Source organism: Hippocampus comes, unplaced genomic scaffold, assembly GCF_001891065.2.
Source record: "Hippocampus comes isolate QL1 unplaced genomic scaffold, H_comes_QL1_v1.1 scaffold261, whole genome shotgun sequence".
Taxonomy (NCBI): Eukaryota; Metazoa; Chordata; class Actinopteri; order Syngnathiformes; family Syngnathidae; genus Hippocampus; species Hippocampus comes.
Window position 1 is genome coordinate 6464894 of NW_017805824.1, and position 24490 is coordinate 6489383.

The following is a 24490-nucleotide window of genomic DNA, read 5'->3' on the forward strand; positions in this document are numbered from 1 at the left end:
AACAATAATCCAAATCCGTGTGAGTGATATATGCAAGGTCATACAAACTACCGGTATATGTTGGTTGAGATACTAAATCAGTGACAGCCACAGTGCGTCAAGATTGAATTTTGCTCAAGATTGCCCTTTTTTTTTGGTTGTAATTTATAGCTGTCAAACTATGCTCCATGTGCACCCCTGCCTCTATCTTGCCTGTCACACATGATCAATTGCTTCCATTTAATGTTGTTTGAGGGTTACGTTCCCATCTATTATGTTGGAAACTGTCCTCAAGCAAAGAGGAATATTTTATTTCCTTTTATGGGGAGGGCAATCTCAAACAGTACTTACTTACTGGTTGCATACAGCATACTGAAATCTAATGCTTGAATAATATTGATATACTGTTTTTCCTGCGCTGATATTTATTGATGGAAATAAGTGCTTCTTTCTTCGGCGGCAGCATAGATGCTGATTTTTTAAAATTTATAGAGACATGTCATCAGAATGTAATGACCTTCTCTATTCTATTCCACAAAACACTTACAGCCAAGCTTTATACATTCAAGCGAGTTGAAGTCAAGCAAATTCTGATTTACTGTATGTAGCAATGTGACCGCCGTGATTGTTTTATTATTATTATTTTTCATATATACATGGATTGCACTGCTTGCTGTAGTTTAAAAAAAGTTGCTTTCAGCCATTGACAGTGTTTGCATGCGGCATTAAGAGCACTGCAGCAGACATCTTTACCCTGCAAGAGTAAGTACAGTGGTGCCTGGTACAAGTGACTGGACTTTGACAGACATCTTTACCCTGCAAGAGTACAGTGGTGCCTGGTACAAGTGACTGGACTTTGGGGTTTTTCCAGGTGCAGGTGTCTTTTGGCTGATTTTTTTTTTTTTCGACTTGTGAGGAAAAATTAATGATACGAACGCTATGGTGGCATGGAACTCAACGCACTGTTAACATTTATTTCAAAAAGTGGTTTCCAGCTGTTTATTGCAACCCCACTTGCAGTTTACAGTCATGTTGGGAATTTGAAACAATCCCATAGCTCTGCCTGAATAAAGTCCATTTAGCTTCATGCCAAAAGCTATACACATGCTCACGAATAGAATATGCCTCATGATATTAAAACAAAGGGTATTTGAACAGTGGAGCAACACATGTAGACAGACAAAGATGACAGGCATATGTCCGTTATCCTTTGAGAAAAATGGCAAATTTTACTGCAGCTCGGTGAGTCAGTTATGAAACACTTCTTGGTGTGTTTCTCTAAGTCTGCATTACGCTGCCCCCAGGTGGCAAAGGCACGCACACCAGAAGGAGCAGCACAATCACCATTCAATTGAAGCATAAAATGTGCCACGAAATCTGTTTTTCTAATTTTTTACATGCTATTTAATTATGTCATGACTGCATATGTTTTCATGATGTACAATCTATTTTTTTAAATTGAACACTCATTCCTAAAAATGTGTTTTTAGGGGGCTGGAATTGTCCAATGGTATTTTCATTCATTTCCTCTAGGAAAAATGACTTAAGATATAAGTGTTTTGCGTGAGGAGTGTAGTCATAGAACAAATTAAACTCGTATCCCAACGGACCACTATGGGTGAGAAATTTGTCTGAGGAAATACAGTGTACACAGTATGTTGAGGTTTTCAGTGTAATATTGTTTTAAATTGAAAACTTACAGTATACACATTGCCATAGATACATTTTAAATCACATTCACCTTCAACGTTTATCTTCGCTATTACATTTTTTTCTGCAAATTTCTGAAGGGGACTTCATTACTGCCCTTTGTCATGTTCCCAAAATCAGAATGAAGAGAGGCCATGTCATTTGACATCCCGTTTGAGGTAAACATAAAAGTCACCATGGCAACAGAAACTGGAATCTATGATGTGAGCTATTTTCCAATGGAAAATTCTGCCATGAGTAGTGACTCAGTAAATAGAGTCTTGAAATTAAAAAAGATGTAAATAACTAAAACATCTTTGGGACTTTCTTAGCTGAGAAGGAACAGTCTTCCCCCTAATTTAGCAAATGGGGTGACAGAGATGATAAATAATCAGAGCGTTTCCCTGTGTGGCTAAGTCTACTCAGCTATGCAGCACCATAACATTGTCTTTGAGTTGCTGAGCAGGAGCTTGGCTATTGTACTACACAGTGTGACTATGTAACAGCTGGGGAGTAGCATTTAAGGCACAGTGGTGGTCTGAATTATGCATTATGCTGTGAATCTTACACCATGTCTGTTTCATTTAAATGCAGCTCTGTACAGCTCCTCTGCTGTAAAACAGGAAAACAAAAACATATGAGAAAAGAAAATACAGTTCAATATGCTGATTCCTTCCAATACCTGTCATCCTTTTAATGTGTTATTAAATGCAACAAAGGCCGTATTTTGGTTGACTTATGTGCTTTAGTGTGTTGTAGGTTGCTGTAGTTTGAGTACTTTGTTTTATCCAGATCCCGTTTATCACTCTTAATTCATAGCGGATTCGTGGTTCTGTTTTATATTGGAACTTCTTATTAAATGAGTTACACAGCCATAACCATGGCTCATATCACTTTACAGGGCCATCAAAATACTTGGAATTGCAACCATTCATAGTCCATTTTTAGTGCTATTCAGTGAAATGTTTCAAACTTTTGTGACTTTTCATCATTGTCTCATTTTTATTAGTAATCACCATTTTTGTTATGCTGATTGGTTGGGGGCTGGGTGGTACCCGTGGTTACTTGTTCATGAACCCTCTCCTAAGTTACAAAATGTGGTTCGTTCCCAGAATAAGTTTAACTGTTGCTCAAGATCATTTCAAAGAAGTACATATTCTTGAAAAATAGCCAATGATGTTTTGGAGTTTGTATTTGCTGTTAACATTTTTGATAGTTGAGTGTTACCTCTGTCCTGAACCCATCCTGAACTCAACTCTGGTGATTTGAGTCATGCATTTGAGTCCACACTTTGCGTTCTGATAATACTGTAGCTCTGAGCGGCTTATACACTGTCAGTTATTATTAGCCAGTACAGTTTATTTCTGAGTGCTTCACAGCAAAAGTCAAGCATTATCTGAAAGTTTGCAACACAAGCAAGCACCTGAATGTGATACCTTGACAGAGCAAGTCTTAATGCTCTGTTTTTATGGCAGTGACCAATTTTTTTGGACGTGTACTTTCAAGTGCCCCAATGTCACGAATATTTCACCATAACGCTAAATCAAGGGCCGCTCGCTGCATATTGCGTGGGCTTCGTTCATTCATGGGAATCACCTGTTGCTGTAAATCAATATTTCAAGTTGGTCTCCGGCGTCTGTCTGTCAAATTCACCTTTCTTTTTCTTCTTGGTCATTGGCTCACCATGGTGCCTTTTTCCCCATTGCAAAGAAACATACCAAATATTTTTCCAAATGTTTTTTTTAATCAGTTTGCTCGCTTGTGGGTTTAACATTAGTGTTACACCACAGAGACAACTCGCATCTTGACATGCGTCTAGAGTCAGTCATAGAAGGCAGTAACAGAGACAATTTGGTTACTTTTCAAAATAAAATACGTTTCAGCCTCTGATAATATCTAAACCGAAGTATCCTCAGTTTTTTACTCTTTCAACTGTGCGGCCTGCTGCGGTCTGATGTTGTTGAATGAGATGATGTTGCTCTACAAAGTCTCTGGTCACATTCACCATTATCTTGATTGATGGAAGAGTCGAATCTTACTCGAACACACAATAATACAGCATTATGTCACTAGTTTTTTAACCATTGAGTATATTGTAGGTATTTTTACAATATACGGATATCATAATAAATCAAAGCAAGAATCAAGTAATAAAAGACGGTGGCACAGTGACGCAATGTTTCATATTCAGCTTGGCCCTGGTCAGTCTTTCTTTCAACTTTCAACTGTCCTTTTAACTTGGTCAAACATATGTGGAGAACAATAAATCTTATCTCAGTTGAAAGAACCACTTTTGAGCCGAGAATTAACTGAAATGACAATCTGGAAAGCTGGCCCATTATCAGTACTCCTGCTGACGTTTTACATTGCGATTAACCTCAGCTGTCTAATCAAGCAATGGCCAAGGACAAAGAAAAAGACCTTTTCAGTCACCCTTTTCAGCTCTTTGAAAAGACTTTTGCTTCACCTGCTTTCCTGACTGCTATCTAATGTTAACGGTGTTCAAAGTCTCAACTGCGTTAATCAAATGTCGAAGGTGACTTCATTTCAAGTACAGTTCAATTCTTTGGTCATTGAAGGGTTTGAAACCTGTCCCCTCCAGCTTTCGAAGTTGCAATGTCACAGTTACTTCAGGAGAGTTTCCAGTCACATCCGAACAGTAAAAAGTCCAAGCCCCAAGTTCAAAATACAATTTCAGCAGTATTCAAAAAAAGGAATTATCTCCCTGCCTCATTTAGATTATATTCCCAGTGGCCTGGGGCAAATCATGCTTCAGGCCAACGTAGACAAAATGTATTGGCATGATCGAACACAGATGGACGGGATGGGCAAAGAGAGGGTTGCTGTTTTAAATGAAGGGGCACAGGTGACTTAAAAAATTAAAGATAAGAACTATTATGAAGCAAATGGGTGTCTCTGTTGAAGGTGTTAATTTATGGAATGTGTGTGTGTGCGTGTGCGTGTGTGCATATACATATATATATACAGTATATGTATACACACACACTTTGTATCGGTCTGTCGTGGTGAAGAAGGAGCTGAGCCAAAAGGCGAAGCTCTCAGTTTACCAGTCGATCTACGTTCCAACCCTCGTCTATGGTCACGAGCTATGGGTCGTGACCGAAAGAACGAGATCTCGGATACAAGCGGCCGAAATTAGTTTTCTCCGCAGGGTGTCCGGGATCTCCCTTCGAGATAAGGTGAGAATCTTGGCCATCCGGGAGGGGCTCAGAGTCGAGCCGCTTCTCCTCCACGTCGAGAGGAGCTAGATGAGGTGACTCGGGCATCTGATTAGGATGCCTCCTCGATGCCTCCCTGGTGAGGTGTCCCACCGGCAAGAGGCCTCGGGGACGTCCCAGGACACACTGGAGCAGTGGTTCTTGTGTTAAGAGAACCGTATTTTGTGTTTGTTTGTTTTTTGTTCTACTTTGAATCCGTTTTTGCATGTACATCACCTACTCGTGTAATAATTTGATATGAGAAATGAGTGGAGAACAAAGTATAAGTTTTGTACTTTTTACTTCCTTAGAACATGTAAACTGAAGGATGACATTTTCTTTCTTTCTTTCAAATTGTATTTTTATCTTGAATGTTCAATTAATCACTCAAATGTGACAGCCAAGATTCCCGTGGAGGCCAGATTTTCTAAGATGGCCACGGCAGTCACGGTGGGAATGAGAAACCTAATTGGCTGAATTAAAATGGAGTCAATGCAGCACAACATGACGCTACATAATAAAGTACAACTTGGAAGTGGTCCATTGTGGGAAGCGAAGCAAGTATATTTTTCAGGTGTCACATGGTTCTTTCAAGTTTTGTCATACTCTGCAAGGTTTGATGTATGTTCTCACGGCAACCTAGAGTGTATAGGAGCTACTTCAATCGTGACGCAGCATGGCACGATACGTTATGCTACAGTATTATATGTCACCCGTAATCAGGGAGCGGGTGTAAAGTAAGGCCCGTTAAGAGTCCTACATTCAAGTCTGTCATGGCCGCAAACAAGCTCCAAAGCTGCCCTGCGTTGATGTTTCATCTGCAGAGAGCCGTGACAAAATGTGGAAATGCGTGTCAGACCTCGATTTAAATGTGAGAAACGTGAAGGACCCATCGGAAGGTGATGGGCCAGGAGGGACCGCTGCGGCATCCTTGGTAGACTGCGTGCAGAAAGAACCTTTGTGCACCTTAGAGCTTCCAGGACTCAGCAGGCATTTCCCCTGTCATATACACTGTGATGAACTGCAAGAATACCGAGCAAGAATTGAATATGGAGAAAAAAAAAGGCCAAATGTCTCACTGCACTACGTTTCGTGCGAACGTGGCTGCAGAAGGCTTAGTGGAAACGGCGCAGTAGTCCACCACGCAAATTCCTCATGTTCATTCAAAGTGTTCCGCCATTTGGGGGCCTTCTACCTGAAAATCGCAGACATAACATTGCCTTGGGAATGTGAAAACAAAGATATAAAAGCTGTAAGTAACCATAGCTACTTAACTGTTCAATGGTATTTATTAAATCATTTCAATTTGTTGGAGGGATGAGCATCATTCACCAAAATGCTGTATGTTGGTGGCACCATATTTCTATCGACATGCCAACCACCACCCCAACTTGTTTCCTGGCACCGTTAAAGGGAATTGTGGCGGCTCGTCAATAGAGAGTGCTAGGTCGCCTTCCTTCCGCCCAGCTGGGACACTTTGAAAGGGACAAGAATTAAATGACAAAAATGAAAATGAAAGATTATAATAAAAAATACTTCAAAAGATATTTTTAGATGAGCAGAACAAATAGTATACAGTTATTGATAAGTCAAAATGATTGATCTCTGGTGTCTTAAACAATGACGTACAGTACTTCTGCTTTCGGCACAGCAAACAACAGCCATTGACACTCGTTAAAAATTTGACGTGTACTTAGTCTGCCAATCCAGAGGCACCATGCCCGATGTCCACGTGATGTTGCAGAGGCATGGCAACCAGGACAGCCCAACAATATCTGTAGCCTTTGGGAACTCTGGGCGGATCTCATGAACCCCCGGCAAACTGAGGGCTTGGGTGTCCTGGTGCCAAGTACACAAATGGACACCCATTGTGTTTGAACATGGTGTTCGATATGGGCAATCCGTGATGAGCACAGAAGTGAACTAACAGAACACTACTCGGGTTCTGATATGGTGGGCCGTTCCTCCCACGCGCCTGCGGGTCTCACTGTCATTGCCCACGTGGGCATTGAAGTCCCGCAGCAAAATGATCGAGTCCCTGGCGGCGCCTCTCTCTGTGGGAAACTCCGGAGTGGAAGAGAGTCCAACTCCTCTCAAGAGGACCGGTGCCAGGGCCCGAGCTATGTGTCGAGGCTAGCCTTACTATGACTATTCGGAACTACTGGACCTCACACACCAACTCAGGCGGCTCCTTTGCAGCCAGAGAGGTGACATTTGAGGTCCCAAAAGCTAGCTTCTGCAGTCGGGAGGTCGAAGCACTAATGTTCCTGTCTCTGGCCACTGTCTAGCTCACATTGCACCAGACATTGCCCCATGGGTGCAGGCTCGGCCTCAGATGCTTGCCTTTTGAGCCCCACCTCCAGGCCTGGCTCCAGAGGGGGGCACCCATGACCAATACATGTGCAAGGGAAAACATAATTCAATTGTCTTATTCATCACAGGGGTCTCATGAGCCATGCTTTGTTTAGTCCCTCACAATTTTTCCGGTTCGTCATTCGTCAGGGGGTTGGGTATTTGACCAGTCATAGTAATCATAAGTAAAAGTACAGTTCACGATAGAAGCAGTTCTAAGCTCATTACCTTGAGCCATGCACTCCTAAACAAACAATCCCTTGTACAGTATCGTCCCTCTTCTGAGTGAATGAAACATACTCATGCATGCGTGCGGCCTCCCTTCTTTTCTATTGGGAAAAGAAGTCGGACCACCTACAGACCCCTGTATTAAAGTTACCATTATTTTTCCTCCCCTAAATGTTGTAATAAAGATGAACATCTTCCAATTATATCTGTCCCTATTTCAAAAACTGTCTTGTGAAAAAAAACCCTTGAAACCCACATATTTACAATTCACTACCATACAGAGATGCATTCGGTAAGTAAACTACTAACACACAGTCGCTTTTTTCGGCAATTAGGCAACGTACCATAAAAGCACGCAAATGTGCTTGCCAGAGCAACTTTGGTTCTGTTAGAAGGGGCGGCCCTTCACAACGCCTTCTGGTGACATACTGTCGCCTCACGTTTCAACTCATCTCTGTTCAGTGCTGTGCAACAATCTGGCCGCCTGCCAGCTACTGTCAATCAAACTAGACACCGACACGCCAACTGCTCAGACAAAGAAAATTTGGGGATATTTGTGTAAAGATACAAACCTTTTTTCATGACATATTTCAACGACTTCTACTCGGATTTAGACGACCAATTCATTTCAACAGGGCCCTGGAAACATCACTGTTTAGTCCCATTAAATTCTTGTCAGACTAAAATCTGTCTGGGTGATTTCAGAGAGAATCCTTTTCTGCAGAGAAAAAAATAAAAGTGGTTGTAGAAAATCAAGTGCACTCTCTAAATAGAGTATGTGTTTTGTTTACAGCAAACACAATACGGCTGGAGAAAGGAAACTCTTCTGAGAAATGCTTCATGAAAAATGAAATAAAGAGAAACAGTTCCTGAATAGCAACATACATCTTTTTTTACCACTTACAATATTCTCGGTCACCCCAGCTGAGTTAAGGTTAGAGATCGGTGGGAGTATGTCACATACATGCCTGTCACAAGTAAGTCTCAAGTCGTAACCTTCAAGTCTTAAACAAATCCAGCCTTACAATATGGAGTTTACATGTTCTCCCCCATGCCTGCCTGGGTTTTCTCCATATACTCCGGTTTCCTCTCATATTCCAAAAAATAAAACATGCATGACAGGTTAACGGAACACTCTAAATTGTCCCTCGGTGTGATTGTGAGCGCGAATGGTTGTTCGTCTATGTGCCGCAGTCACCATGTTGGTTACCCGTGATGTAACTTATGTTCTCAGGCTTTGGACAGGTGTTATACGTTACCTGTTTGGCTGCCATGTGCATGTATGCTGTTGCTCGCCGTGGTTCAAGAAAAACTTGGATGCATGGAAAATTAGAGGGAACATTGGTCACCAGTAGCACAATTAGCAAACAAATGTCAAATAGTGAACATGTATTTGTCCCACTAGTATGCCAAAGTTGTTATTCCAGTGTACAGACATGTTATACGGTCATGAAAAAAACAATATGGGTAAGACATAGTTACTTTATTAGTATGCCCAAGTCACTGTAGTAGTCCGTTGACTTGTCCTACAAGTGAAAACAAAGATTGCACCAGTGTGGACCTGCAGCTGCACAGCAAGAGTATTGAATACATCTTCAACAGCTTTCCATTGCTCCCACATTTTTTAGTCTTCACTGAACCTAACGTGCATGAATTCAGGGTGTGGGAGGAAACTGGAGTGCCCAAAGAGAGCCCACACAAGTACACTGTAGAACATGCAAAACTCCAACACAGAAGAATTTCAGCCCAGATTCAAACCCAACACACTCTTGCTGTGAGACAGCAACACTAACCAATATATAACAGTGCTGCCTGAGGACTAACAGTTAAATGAAAATATTTTGCACCATAAAAGCTCTGCTTGATAGTTCTATAGCGTGATCCTTTAGATCAGGGGTGTCAAACTTATTTTTTGCCACGGGCCACTTCGGCGTTACGGCTTCCCTCGGAGGGCCCCTGCAAAATCTCAACGTTATTTATTACCCATGACAATTTGACATTTCAGTACAGATTTCAGCAAGAATCATGATAGTCGACACACATGATTTGCTCCCGCAGGCAACATAAAGTGATGTGGGGGGGCCAGATCTGGCCCCCGGGCCTTGACTTTGACACCTGTGCTCTATATTTATTGTTGTGCCAGGGGGCTATCTCAGTTACAGACACTGCAAAATTGGCTCCTGTCCCTCTCTCTCTCTCTTTCTCTCTCATTATGAAGTATAAATGATGTTGCCTTGTAAAGGTAAAATTGGTGCAGTACAAAGTTTGTAGATTTGTTACCAAATCTAACTGTACTTAGGAGAATATACATTCTGTATAGTGGAGTAGTTAATGATTAGAGTCAATGTTTTTAAGTCCAAATTATTATAATTTTTTTCCCCATGAAGTAATTGGAAAAGAGATGAGAGGCAGTCTTTGAAAACAAGCAGGATTTGCCCCGGGACTGGACGGACGTTTTGTCAATCACATGTTTTGGTATCAATCATAAAAGTTGCAAATTGAACAGCAACAACATTAAAAACGTGTGCCAGGTACATACACCATCGAGAAAAGTGCTCTTCATTGCTATTTTATCCAGCTCGGATCAAACTGCAACTATGCATCCTCACTCGAACCTCGTTTCAATGTACCCCTTTTATGTTTTCACCGAGATAAATCCCCATTTCACATAATTCATTTTCCATTTGCCGATTTTGCTTACAACCAACACCTTTATAATGTAAACTTCATTATAAGGACCAGATTTTTCCCACAAAATAGTGAAGGTCTTGGTTACAACGAACCGTGGGACGTAAACTGCCGCCGTGACCTTGCTTATGAACAAAATGTACAGCGCAGGATTCCCCAATGCTTCTGATCGACTCGTACATTGTTTTATTTTCGGAGGCACGGCGAGCTCCTGAGCGCGTGGTCTGAAAAGCTGTGTGATAAACTGAAGCAAATCTCACTGTTTGTGAAGGCTTAAATTGTCTCTCACTTTCAAAAGGGATGGCATGTTTTACACCTATAAATGTTCATACTGTATTGTACATTGTAGTTGGCAGCCATTTTATTGGAAACGAACTACCGTTATAAAGTACAGATTCGTTATGTCCCCTGAGGTACGTTGTTCAACTGTATGCTCATCTGTGTATAAAGCAAAGGTGGATCACTGCCGGGTCTTCTGTTATGGTTCTAAATTGGCTATTTTGCAGGAGCATTGAAAAAGAGGTTTTAGAAAAAAAAAATGTCCCCAGAGGATGATTGGTCGATTCATTTTTCAACCAGCCTTGGATTGAAGTTGGACATGACTGATAGATGCTTTTACCAAAAACTAACCTCCTAAAATTCAGTAGAAAGTCCAATTTTAAAATAGTAAATATTTAATCCACTGATTGTGCTCATTTACGACTACAAAACAGATAATAATGGTTGTCGTATATTTAGAAAATAAATAAATACAATTACAAGACACTAATGAGGATGTGCTCTGCGTGTTTCCTGCATGATGATTTTCAGAGTCAGTGTGTTGGTCGTAACAAAACAGCGTAGTGAATTTATTTTATGCTCAGTTGCCTGTGTCACCCTACTGGCTTTAATTGTTTGGAAGCCATTCTCCAGCCCATTTGCAACAGGTGTGCGTGATATACACAAACAAAATAAAATAGCTCTCAATGAGTTTTGTGTCCTTGGGCTAACTCAAGCGGGGATCTCGAGGCGCAGGAGGAATTAACATGAGAGCATTAACATGCAGCCATCCATTTTCTATAATGCGTTCCCTCATTGATGCCGCCTGGATGCCGGAACCTATCCCACCTGACTTCAGGCGAGACACGCGAGGTACACCCTGGACCGGTCGCCAACCAATCACACAAATTAACACCGTTAATTTGCATGTGCTACTTCCACTGGCTGGCAACCAATTCAGGATGTACCCCGCCTGCTGCCTAAAGACGGCTGGGAAAGGCTCCAGCACGCCCGTGACCCTTGTGAGGATAAGGGGACGAGAAAATGGATGGATGGAACCCAATTCATTTGGTCCATAAAGATTTTCCATATCCTTGTAAGGGTAATTTGAATATCACAAGTGTGTGCTTGTTGCAAATCTTTCTTTTGTGACAGCCGACAGAGGCCATTGTGTTGATCATGTTTTATTGTTATTGTTGACTCCATAATACTAACTGTTATGCTTTTGTTAAGCGCTGCAACAAAACTGGTCAAGGATGTCATTTGAAATAGGCCAGACAGCTTCGATTCGGAGAAGGGATCCAAAGAACTTAGTTGCTTTTTCAAAAAAAGCTTTCATAAAAATCAGATTGCTTTTGAGAATTAGATTTGTGGTTTTTCTTAGCCTGCATTTTCCATTAGCAGCGAATAAATAGGCAAACGTGTTTACTCACAGCCTTGGGTGTTTTTACTCATTATGTTTTCTTCCATTCCTGGTAAGTGGATGTAAATAAAGGTCTGATTGGACAGGGAGGAGATGCTGCTGGGATTTTTGGGGACAAATTAATTCTGCTGTTTAACACATCTCAACATTGTGCAATCGGGTGATGCCGGAGTGTGCAATAGAAGTGCAAAACTAAGTCAGGGTATTTCCTTGTCACTTACCCGTCCGTGGTCCAATGACACGCCGATGTGATCGGAAAATCTATTTTATTCCTAAATTGGGAAATACAAGGCCACAAGTGAACACGGAATTACACTGTTGGTCGGTGTCATGCTTACAATAATAAGGAGATTTTATGCTTGGAAATATTTACAATTGAGGTAAAAAGAATAAACATTGGGAAGGACCAATAGTGGAAACAACAACAACAAAAATGCTTATTGAGACCCTTGAGACAGTGTCTTATTCCTTGCTTCTACCCTTCTTGGGCTTTGTTTCAAGCCACCTTATCCGCCTTACAGTAACACATCATTTTACAACCATTTTATTGTTTCTCCACTGCATCTTTAGTGGCCTGATTTAGTGGAAGATGAGTTGGTGTTGACGAGGGAGACCAACTTTATACAGCTTACTGCTATTGTTAAAATGATGCTTTTGACATATCAGGCGTGGGTAATGAGGGCAGGTCATCTGTCGAAAATAAGATGGATGCAATGATCATGGTAAGAGTCCCTGGTTATATGCATATATTTATTGGAGTCCTTTCCATGATTTTATTTTTTTGTTGTTGTTGAAAAAAAAACCCCGCCTGTGCATGACTCTGAAAAAAAAAGAGGTTGAATGGCCAATCACCGTACGTCCTGTCTCATAAAGTCACATTCCTGACACATGCCAAAACACATTGCTGAAAAGGGAACAGTGCAGTCGGATATGACCTCGGTAACAAATGAAATCATGTTTTGGCAAAGTCAAGCAGTGCTTACCTTAAAAATGAGCATTGTGAATGCACATTGGTCATCCCTTCTAAATGTCAGATGTTTTCGGGCAAAATCTGCATTTTGGTGGACATAAAAATAACATTTACAAACAATTCTGCCAGTGCAGTGACTTGGCTAATACAGATAGATCTTTTTTTTTTTTTACTAGCTACGGTGGACAATATAGTGTTTCTCCCTTTGCTTGGGTAAATATGATGCACTTGGTTGATAATACTGATTAATCCAAATGTATAAATCATCATCTACACTGGAAAAAACAGTGTTGAATGTACTCAATTTCATTTGGTGAAGTGGCTGCACACCATGGAATCATCTGTACCCAGAGACATTTTTTTAAAATAATGTCTCGTCCATCCATTCATCCATTTTCTCATCCGCTTTATCCTCACAAGGGTCACGGGGGTTGCTGGAGCTGTCTTCGGGCAGTAGGCGGGGGGACACCCTGAACCGGTTGCCAACCGATCGCAGGGCAGATGAGCAACCATCCGCGCTCACACTCACACCGAGGGACAATTTAGAGATTTCCATTAAACTGCCACGCATGTTTTTGGAATGAGGGAAGAAACCGGATTACCCAGAGGAAAAAACACTCAGGCATGGCGAGAACATGCAAACTCCACACAGGGAGGCCAGAGCCGGAATTGATCCCGGTAACTCTGCACTGTGAGGTCGACGTGCTGACAAGTAGACCGCCGTGCCGCCCCAAAACAAAAATATATCAGAAATAAATACATAAATAAATCGGAACGAATGAATGAATGAATATAAAACAGTTATTATGCTGATCTCAGATCTGTGATTTTTGACATGGACCTTTTTTCAACCACCTTGTTTCTGTTCAATTTTGAAAATATGTCATGAACGTACCATCAGTGCAAGTCAATACTGTACATACAAAAGTGACAATTGGTATCCTTTAAGTGATTCTGCAGCCTGTATAGCAATCAGGGCAAAGAAATACAACTACAACTCCTGTACCACCAACCGAAACAACATACCTTCCACAGTGTCATAATAGATCAAAACAGTATTTTGTTTTTGCAGTCCCTTTGTTATGCTGTATTATACTATACATGATTCTATTTTATATTCTTGTTCGTCCTTGAAGACAAAATGTATCAACAAGAGAGCAGTTTAACATTTTCCTCTCAAAACGCTTCGCTCTGTCAGCACGTTATGAGCGCGAAAGATTAGTTAAGAACCGCTGACCGATTTGATCAATGTCATAGTGAAAAGGAAAAAAAATATCGAGATTATTGGCTGATGGCATGGAAGTAATTGGTACTAACCTACTTTTCAGCTGCTTCTTCTGTCTGATTTCATGCAACATGCAATGTACACTGCTTACGTAAGGCCCAGCAGTACCTTTGCCGTATCCCAGGTACTTTGCCTATAAACCAGCATTTCATGGGACTATTTTTACCATTCCCAAATTCAGTGCCATCCAAACAACATTCCCTTCTTTTGACACAGCCACTCATGCACACAACATGCGATGCTTAATGAGGACAGCCTACATGAGCGCAGCAACAGGGCTAATGTGAGTATGGCGCTCAGTCATGCACCCTTCTGCCTAAATCAACAGTAACAGTCCAGCAGATGTGCAAGTTTTGTCGCTAAAAGTGCTGACACCGAGTTGGTGGCACATTTTTTTTGTGTCGTTGCATCCACGCAGACGCGGGTCAGAGTATTTATAGTCTGAAGTGTGTGTTCATCCAATTTGGCGTATGTGTGAGTGACTGGGAAATACACTGCGGATCTGAGACCCCTGCAGGAGTGTGAGGCAAGAAGCAGCAAGAGGCAGAAAATCCCCACCGCCTTTGGATTAGTGTCAGCGAGCGGGAAGCCAGGCACCATGTGCATGTGCACGCTCCAGTCGGTCCCTGCTGTAATATTTGATTTATGTCGTGTGCTTTTCTGTCTTGGAAAGCCTTCATTGGTAGGAAATTTTTCGAAAAAAAAAAATGGTGATTACCCAGAAATCCACAGATTCTTTTTTTATTTTTTTGACGAGTCCGTCTGTTGATGTTAGTCATTTGATCAGATTAAAACGTACTGTAGATTAAAGTGAAGTGCGGTTATTTGCTTCCTGCGGAAGATTTATAACATGCCCGTTCAAGGTTAGAATGTCCTGATGATGAACGCATGTGGTAAAGTGGGTTGAAGGGATTATTGAACTTCCTGAAACACTTCGAGACAGCAACATTTGCTTCCCACAATTGACTAGCTAAGTTGTCAAACACCGTTCCAGCACGGGACTATCTGAGTCCTCTAATACACAGTCCTAATACCACCTAAGACTGGCACTAAGGCTTTCCGACAGGTGACCTGCCTGTGAAGCTCTTCTCAAAGCTTTGATGAAGGTTGATTCAGCTGCTCCTGCCCCCCCCTCCCCCCCGATCACATGATTGTTGAGGGGAGTACCGTGCGCTTGCGTCTCAAAGGCGATTCTCCAGGGAAGGTGAGCTCAAGTGCAATCTGTCTTAATCAGGCCGCTCTAAGATAATATTATTCAAAGACTAATGTGACAGTTGTTTACCTGTAGCAGATTGAAACAGTCCAAGGCCATTTTATTTTACACCATTTACAGATATCATGTATACATAACGTACCGGTAGTCGTTTATATGTAAAAAAGTAGTATCTGGTATTCACATCATATTTAAAGAAAATGTGCACCGGATGAAAGAGCAACGTCTCATGGGTATATTGTGTATTTTACGTATTTTGTATGTGCTGCAGAGGTCCAGGAGTGGACTAATAAAATGTACGTTTAAAGAAAACAACACTACAGCTCTTTTTGTCTCGGAGCTGCAACATATGTTCTCCTTTTTTACTTGAAAGTGAACATTTTAGTCAGCCGCTGAAAAGGTATAGCATTGAATTGGAAAAATTCATTGAACATAATCATTGAACAAACAAAGTATTTTGCAACATGCACCGGAATCATGTCCTTCGCATCTGCTGACTCTCAGCCTCAAATGACTGTTTTAGACTGAAAACTCAAGGTTAAATTGGAAAATTGCTTCCTCATGAAACTTCAGCCAGTCCTGAAATGTTCACACCATTCCAACAACTGGAAGACCCATTTAGAAACACTCCAATAACCCATGCCCACAGTTGGACTGCGCTTGGTGCAAGATTGTGCTAGGCACGAAAATAATGCCCTATGTGTGGGTTTAATAACTGATGATCAGTGGTGGTAAGTTGTAACAAAGTACAAATCCTTCATGACTGTACTTCTAGATTTGCCAAGTACATTTGTATTCACAAGTTTATATACCGTAAACTTGTGAGCAGACGAGCACAGTTCGAAGTGGCCATTTGCGCAGTTGTGAGCTTGTTTCCCAACCAACGGAATTAACTCCTCCCACTTTAAATTCAATGCAAAAGAGGCACATACAATCTTAAACAGAAACTGATTCGCTGGAGTCCATGCACAACATCTAAGCATACAAAGTACGTTTCTAAGGACCTACAAGCAGGCCTCCACGGGTGGATGATGTAAAGTTGGCCAGGGCGATCACAGATCACCTGTGAAGTGGTCACTTGGAGACTGCCTTTCAACCTGATTGTTCTTATCTGTGTCCTTGTCCCACCATACCGAGGAGGGTGATTTTAAAAATCTAATCAAGATTCTAATAACAATAATGCATTCACTGAATGGATTTCTACACTGATTCAGAAGGTTCATTGCACGCTGTTGTTATATTTATGAATGAAATATCATGACATCCAGTACCTTGATCAAATTCACCAAAATCACCTTCCACCACCAGCTCCACAACTTACACCTCATTTGAGCTAGTCTCCAAAGTGTCAGTTGCGCCAAGGGCGTATAAAAGAAAACACCCTCGTTACGCCAGAACGCCTGGCAATGCCCACCAGTCTACCAAATTCCCAAACACGCTAGATGAGGAATGAAAATCAAGATGCCCCAGTTTTTATGCATGAGCGCGCTTGTGCTGTCTATGAACATTTAGTCCATAATTTCATAACAACAAGGAACTTGTTTACTCTTAACTCATCTTATCCATCTATTTCTGCGCCATGACATAAAAAGTCACATTTGGAAAGAAAATACACAGTCAAGCACAGAGAAATTCAAAGAGAGGTCAATGTTCTGCAATAGCAGGCAATTACCTGTGAATTATGACTGCTTCGCTGCACGATGCCAGTCAGTTGCCCACTGAGATGAAACATGGCCTTCATTTATTGGGTGCATTGTTAAAGAAATTCAACATATTGGTCTGAGAAAGGAATGGAAGAATGTAAAAAAAAAAAAAAAAAAAAAGTGTCTTTATCCCTCTTTTGGTTTTAAATCAACTAGATCACCTGCTAAAAAAATCCAGCATTGACCAGCACGGATTCTTTAATGGTACCTGTATATGGTTCATGCTGGTTTGTGCTGGTTTTGATGCTGGTGGGCCAGCATGAAATGTCAGTGAACCGGCATGGGATGCTGTTGGATCAGCATGGTATGTGGAACAATATGGGATACTGCTAAAACTGATTTACCAGCACAGCCGTTCCTGTCTTGCTGAATGGGTCCGTGTTTGGGATTTTCGGTGTGTCCCGTCAGGGATTTTGAACAATAAATGTGATGTTTAGTAAAGAAAAAAAGGGGTCGACTATGGACCCGTTCCTGTATGGTGGGCACAGGGCTGTATGAACTGATTGTGTATTCTCCAAGAACTTGAAGAAACGCATTTGTATAAGGACACCACGTTTGGTAATCGGCTAGTAGCTTTGCAGTTAGCAAACGTAGCAGTTAGCAAATTGAAATGCAATGTATACGTTCCAATATTTTCCCTTTTGGTCAAGTCGCTTTTTGTGGTGTATATTGTCTCTCATCATAAGTAGGAGGGCACTGTCTTCCTATTGGTCAATGCCGAAGAACAGATCAAAGGACGATGTAGGACATATCACACTATGTGGCAAGACGAACAAAAATTCTGTCATGCCAGACTTTGAAGGTAGTGGGTTTGAACCTCAACCCATAAGTGACTTTCTTTAATAATAAACTAGCACACATGACAAGCCAAAATGAACCTTCGCAGACTGGGTGCTAAAATTCTGTGGGCTGACCCTAACCCTGTTCAACATCTTACTGAATGGCTAGAAGTGCAAGTGTAGTGAAACGTGGTAACCTGACAGCCTCCGGGAGGGAGCTAGAAATGAACAGCAAAGAATACTAATGAGACAACCCACTCTGGTACAATCTTGAAGCTGTGTGTCAGAATCGGTTACACCAAAACGTTTTGTCGGTATGGAGGCAATTGCATGTATAGTCTACAATACATGCAAATGCATGAGCTGCAGACAATCCCAGCTGAGTTGGACCAGAAGCAGGGTAGAGCTTGGATGGTTTGCTAGTCAATTGCAGGTCAACTATAAAGCTAGACACACTTACTGTACTTTCAAATATCATCATTTCATGGAGTCCCCGCCCGCCCCCCCCCCCCCAAAAAAAGCACAAAGAACTGAACCAAATACAGTACTGTTATTAACTGTATTACTAATTTCATTTCAGGGGTAGAATTGAATGATATATCTAACTAAGAATGTAGCTGATTTGCACAAAGGGGGGCAGCATCATGAGGAGATGTGAAAGGCTTTGTCAAACTATGACTTAACACTCTTATTTTAATTAGAAGTGACAATAGAGACAATTCCGAGTTTTCAATCACCCTGGTTTTTGGAATGTGACATAACTTCATTTAAGCTGCAGAACCAAACACCCAATTCAAATGGAATGCTCGTATCCCCCCCCCCCACCCCCCACCCCCAAAATGGTTCCATGTACAATTCAAGTGACACATATCTGTCTAAATTAAGTAAAATTGACGTAATGCAGCCTACATGTGCAGACGCCCAAATTGCGGGTAAATAACTCCACAAGCATCACCAAGTGATGACATTATGAAATTTTACCTTGGCATTAATCCGGTGGCCACTTTTAGCATTTCTTTGGCATTTTTGTTTATTTTGTTTTCTTCTGATGTAGCATTTTTACATCATATTTAATGGTCTTCTCATGATATAGTTTGTATTTACAGCGGGTAGTATTGAATGTTGTTTTATATGTTTATGTACATTACTCGGGCAGACATTTTTTTTTTATACATATGTACAAAAGATGTTACAATCTGCCTGTTTACACTCGTATTGGCGTGTATACGATATACATCGGATTTGTTTCACACCCTGTAAATGAAAGCAATCACAGATGAAATTCACACCACGCATTGAGAGCATTGAAGTGAGATCTGAAACAAACTAAAATGAATCTTCTGAAGAGCTGATGTGTTTCACAACAAAGAACGCCAACAGATTGTGAACATGACACTAAAATAAGGTGCAAAATCTTTAATGAGAACATTTTGGCTAGCAATCTGTCACATTTGGTAGACATTTGAAATGTGCCAGATGCTGCCCCCTTCAAATCATTTCCTTGCGCCAAAGGAAACAACAAACGACTCATTTTCATTTTTAAAGGGCACGCTTTAGAAAAACTAATACGCACAATGTGTCGTCATGATATTAGACTGTAAACTCACATCTGTGGGGCGTTTGCTATCAGAAACTGAAAGAACCTCTTCCAAAAATGGGAAGAATGTTGTTTGCAATCGGTGTGAGATGTACATTTTAAAATGGAAATAGCACTGGATTAGAATTGATCATATATAAAAACATTGGTTAAATCTTCCAAGTGGCAGGGACAAAGAGAGCAACCAGAACAAACACTGCTTCTGCAGTTAAATCCTACTCGGGGAATTAGGTAAAGGCTCCGTATGTAGTGCTAATTGTCTTGTTGCTACTGCGGCTATGATTGCATACAAAATGTTTTCCAGCTCCTCTGAGACTATGTGGAAATCCTCAAACTATTGAGGTGGAGAATTGTACAGCTGCTCTATTTAGAGGCCGCATAATCCTCTTTATAGTCTGTATTTTAATAGGCACAAACCTCTTAAATGGAGCGATTCTTCGATACGGTCATCCTAAACGCAAGTCCAAGGAACAGAAACGCTCGATAAAGAAATAACGAGCAAATTCAATCTTATAAAGACAACTACAGAGAGCCAATTAAGTCTCTGTTGTTGTTGTTTTTTTTTTTTTTTTCCAACTGATTCAGTATTTTTGGGAGCAAACATGTTGTGCTTTTTAAAGCTCTGTCCAATCTTTCATGTTTCTTCTAAAACTCAAGAAAGCACAACAGCTTTATTTATGGCTATGATTGTATTTGCTGCTTAAGTACTCATTTATTAAATGGCAGGACTACAAGCCGATACTTTTCTGTACAGGGTGATGGTACCAGCATTCGATTTGAGTGTACGCATCATGCGCGAAGTACTAGTTTGTGCATTGGCGCGAGAAAAAAAAAATTGTCATGCGGCACTAGAACTTGTATTTTTTCACCCGTTTTGTTTTGGATTATTTTACAGCCATGGCATAGGACAGTTTTCATACAAGTATTTACTGTAATTTTGGCTTTAGTTTGGCATCAGCAGGTTAATGAGTGAAACAATGACCCGCCTGTACATTAATATATGTCGATTGACCGCATCAATAATTGCAGCACTTTATTTCAGCCTCTTACCTGACTCCTTATACCTTTCACATTCTACATTGGCGCAAGATGTGATAAAGTTCATTCAGCTTCTCCACACGCAAAAGTGTGATGTCACTCGATATAGAACGTATATTCAAACAAAACCACGATGAATGTTTAATTTTCTGCAGCTGTCAATGTTAACATTACTTGAATGAAACTCTCGAACAATTCGATTCACGATACTTAGAAATACAAAGTCAAGATGTATTCTTGTTTATTTTTTGTTCACATCTGTGTGAAGTGTGTACCGCTTAGAAGTTTAATAATAGCTAATGGACATTCTGACAATTAACATTAACGTGGAACAAAATTACCTTTGACGGTTGCGACTACTTTTTTGTTACTTGCCTGTCATCACTTGTACCTTTGTGAAAACACACACACACACACACACACACACACACACACACACACACACACACACACACACAAAATACAAAACAAACAAACAAACTAACAAAACTAAGACATCCTACTAGGCGAGACAGACATCTTTTGGTACAGCCCCAAAAAATTATTTGTAAATTCTGACAAAAGACAAAGAATGGAGGAAGTAGGAGTAACACCTATTAATCCATCACATAAAATATTGTAGCAAAGTGTTTGTATTTTTGCAATGCCATCATATTGATTTCAGCGGTATTTCAAAAGGCCGGTAAAAAAAAGCTGGTAGACTGGTTAGCTGCTAACCAGTCTACCAGCTAACCGTTAGCACGTGAGACTTGCAGTGCTGAGGTGCAGAGTTTGATTCCGGCTCCGGCCTCCCTATGTGGAGTTTTCATGTTCTCCCCGTGCCTGCGTGGGTTTTCTCCGGGTTATCCGGTTTCCTGCCACATTCCAAAAACATGCACCGTAGGTTATCTGAACAGCCTAAATTGTCCTTAGATGTGATTGTGAGTGTGAATGGTTGTTAGTCTATGTGTGCCCCACGATTGGCTGGCAACTGGTTCAGGGTGTCCCCCGCCTACTGCCCGAAGACAGCTGGGATAGGCTCCAGCACGCCCGCGACCCTTGTGAGGATGAGCGGATTAGAAAATTGATGGATGAATGGTATTTCAAAAGTGTTAGGGTGTATTAAAAACCAAGACTATCCCACCCTTTTAGAAAGCGTCACACGCTCTGTTTTTAAAGGCGTGTTTTCTCAGCCCTCAAACAATGATTTGAATTTCAAGCTCCCTCAATGCTCACGTGTGAGCTGGCAGCTAATGAGAGCGATGGTGACGTGAAGCTGAAAGCCGAGGCATAACCTGGGGCATAATTGTCGCAAGACTGTTCGTATTTTGAATCTATTTCAAACCCCATTTCCTGTTTGTCTGTGTCATTTCCTCTTTGTCTGCGTGTGTGTGTGTGTGTGTGTGTGTGTGTGTGTGTGTGTGTGTGTGTGTGTGTGTGTGTGTGTGTGTGTGTTGCAGCTCTGCCAGTTTCAGGGCGTAAACCCAGCATCTCTGGAAGTGGCAGGGAACCAACACAGCATTGTGACCGCGATGGTGGCTAAGAGCGGACACTGAAGAAGAACAACAGCTGGAGGGGACTCAACAACAAGGGGCGCATGTGGGGGTGGAACCGCTGCTTTCTGAAATAGGTAAACAAACCCTGCAGGGTTGAGTCAATGAATAAACCGTGGCCCAGAATGATTGCCTTAATTACCACACATTTACAGATGTACGAAGCGACGTTGTGAGACTTAGACTACGATGTTTTCTTAACACGTGGAAAAAAAATGTCTCGTAAGCAAAAGGTGTGAACATTTTAACATGGGAGAGAATAGTATTTGGTTTTAATGTGAAAATGGCAAGTTTTTTGCTCTGCCTACGTGCGGCCGGCCGTGCGACTTACTGTCTTGCTCTTCTTTGGTACTGTCATCCAAACAAGGCTGACTTGAGTCGCTCAAAAGCTGGCAACAAAGTTTTCCCCTCGCCCAAGTTGTGTCCTAACGTTACAACTCTCATTGATAAATAGTTTCTAAGGCCGGAAGATGCATCGGCGTCACGTCGTCGAGCGCATTAACATCCACTTTCACTAAAACAAAGATGTCAGGCACATAAACCCGACCATAAATATCTGTCGCACAGCTGCCGTCCCAGATGATGGATGGAACTCTACAGTACTCTAGCCAAGATTCCCTCTCTGAAAAGACACTACACCTTAGGTTGCTCTCAGATGAAAACAACAAACGGACCAGCTGCTTTGTTGACTTGTTTCCACTTTTAAGTGTATGCAAAGTAACATGAACGTGTGTTCTCTATTTTTTTAAACCTAGCCTTGCTGAATACATAACCAAAGGTGAAACCCCGAATTTATTGTATGTTGTGCTCAGATGTTGTGTTCTAGATGCACACCGACTAGGAGACAATGTACATAGCCGACGTTTATACTTGTGCGCCCTGAGAAGTGTTGCAGTCGTTTGAGACTTTCAAAACTTTATTTGACTGTTATACGAGCCATCGATCACAATCGTCATCTGTGTTTGTTTTGCCCTCGATGATACAATCACGTTGCTCATATTGTTGTGAATGCTGCTCTGACACGCCCAATTTCTTTTTCAAAAATTTGTCTTTTTTTTTTCTTTTTTTTTTAAAGCATCGCCCATCAAAAAGCTATTATTTGAAAACACAAGATTACTAATGTTGTTTGGGCACTGAGGAATTGAATTGTCTCTTAGCACTCTGATGTTATTCACTCACATGCCTGTTTTGCATTCTGAACTTCTTCTATTTGGTTTTCTTTTACATACCGTGTTAATTATACTGGCACTTAAAAAAAAACTGGATTTGGAGCCCAATATCTTTTCACCTTTACAGAAAATCCAAAGTAAACACTACTAGTCTTTATTTGAACAATTTCTATCTGTAATTACCTCAGTGCTTGTATCTCGTTTGGGGGGGCTACTCACTGAATGTTCCTGGTGTTTCCAGAGTGTCATAAAAACTTGTAACCATACAGGATAGCCACACTAGTTTTACAATTGATGTCAGTGGTTGTTGTTGTAAATTACCCTACAAGGAGGATGTTTTTTTTTTATTGGAAAATAGAGTGACTGTTTATCTTGTCACTTCAGTTGATTTAACAGCAGAGTCTCTGGATTAAAATTGACAGAGTCGTTTCTTGTTTGGAACAAAAAACAAAAAAAAAATAGCATAGGAAAAGTATTTAAGCGATCAAGTGAACAAATGGTGTCATGCTACAAGTGAGGAGAATCTAAATCCTGTTGATGTAGCTCCGAAATGTCGACGACAATGAGATTAGATATAGTCTTTTCTTTGTCAACTCTTGAATCATGTGCACTGTAAGCCCTTTATGATATGACAATATCAATCAACTAAGCAGACATTTAATTTGATAATATTGTGAGGAAAAAAAGTGTGACATTTTTGGGAAATACAAACAGCATTACGTACTGTGTAAATTATTAGGACAATTATTTGCATATGCTTCTTTCCCATAGTTGGACATTTCTGACCTCCGATTATGCAAAGTGAATTAGAACACTGCTTGAAGTCGTTCGGAAGATCGGAAGAGATGCAGAAACGCCCAATTCACAATCATCTATCCGTTCGTATTCTCTTAGAAAGAATTCACCACAATTGAGGTTGGACCTTGTCATTTCCAAGAGGAGAAATTTCCAACATCCTAGCGGTCTTGAACACAGCATTTGCACAAAATGTTTTTGTTTTATACATTTATTTTTTTAACATGTCAGCATAAGGCCAACGTTTGCATCAAATAGTGAAGTCTTCCCGACCTGGACAGTGTTTCCTGATGAGACATCCTTGTATCTTACTCACTCTTACCCACTTGATTGTGTCTTTCTGGCAAATGAGAGGGAGCTTTGATGGCGTTGAAGTCAACACCTCCCGTCACCCCGCATCAAACGGCATCAGAAGAGAAGGAAAGGAAACCGTTTAACCGGACCGTCTCTGACCCACTTCCTCAAGCGGGCTACTAATTAAAGTAATGAACGTGGTTTGAGGCTGCAGTTATGTCAACTAGCCGTGACACGGTCCCTGAAATCTGCTTTTGTCGGCACATCAGAGTAGTGCAAC

The 24490-nt window shown here is 41.1% G+C and overlaps 1 protein-coding gene across 1 annotated transcript in view; it reads left to right on the top strand.

The window, feature by feature from the left end:
• Positions 1-23569, top strand: part of kcna4 (potassium voltage-gated channel, shaker-related subfamily, member 4) — a 47815-nt gene extending 24246 nt beyond the window's left edge. Inside the window, exon 3 of the mRNA XM_019886536.1 lies at positions 21860-23569. The gene's annotated coding sequence lies outside the window, so the exon portion shown is untranslated. The remainder of the gene's footprint in view (positions 1-21859) is intronic.
• Positions 23570-24490: the final 921 nt, after the last annotated feature.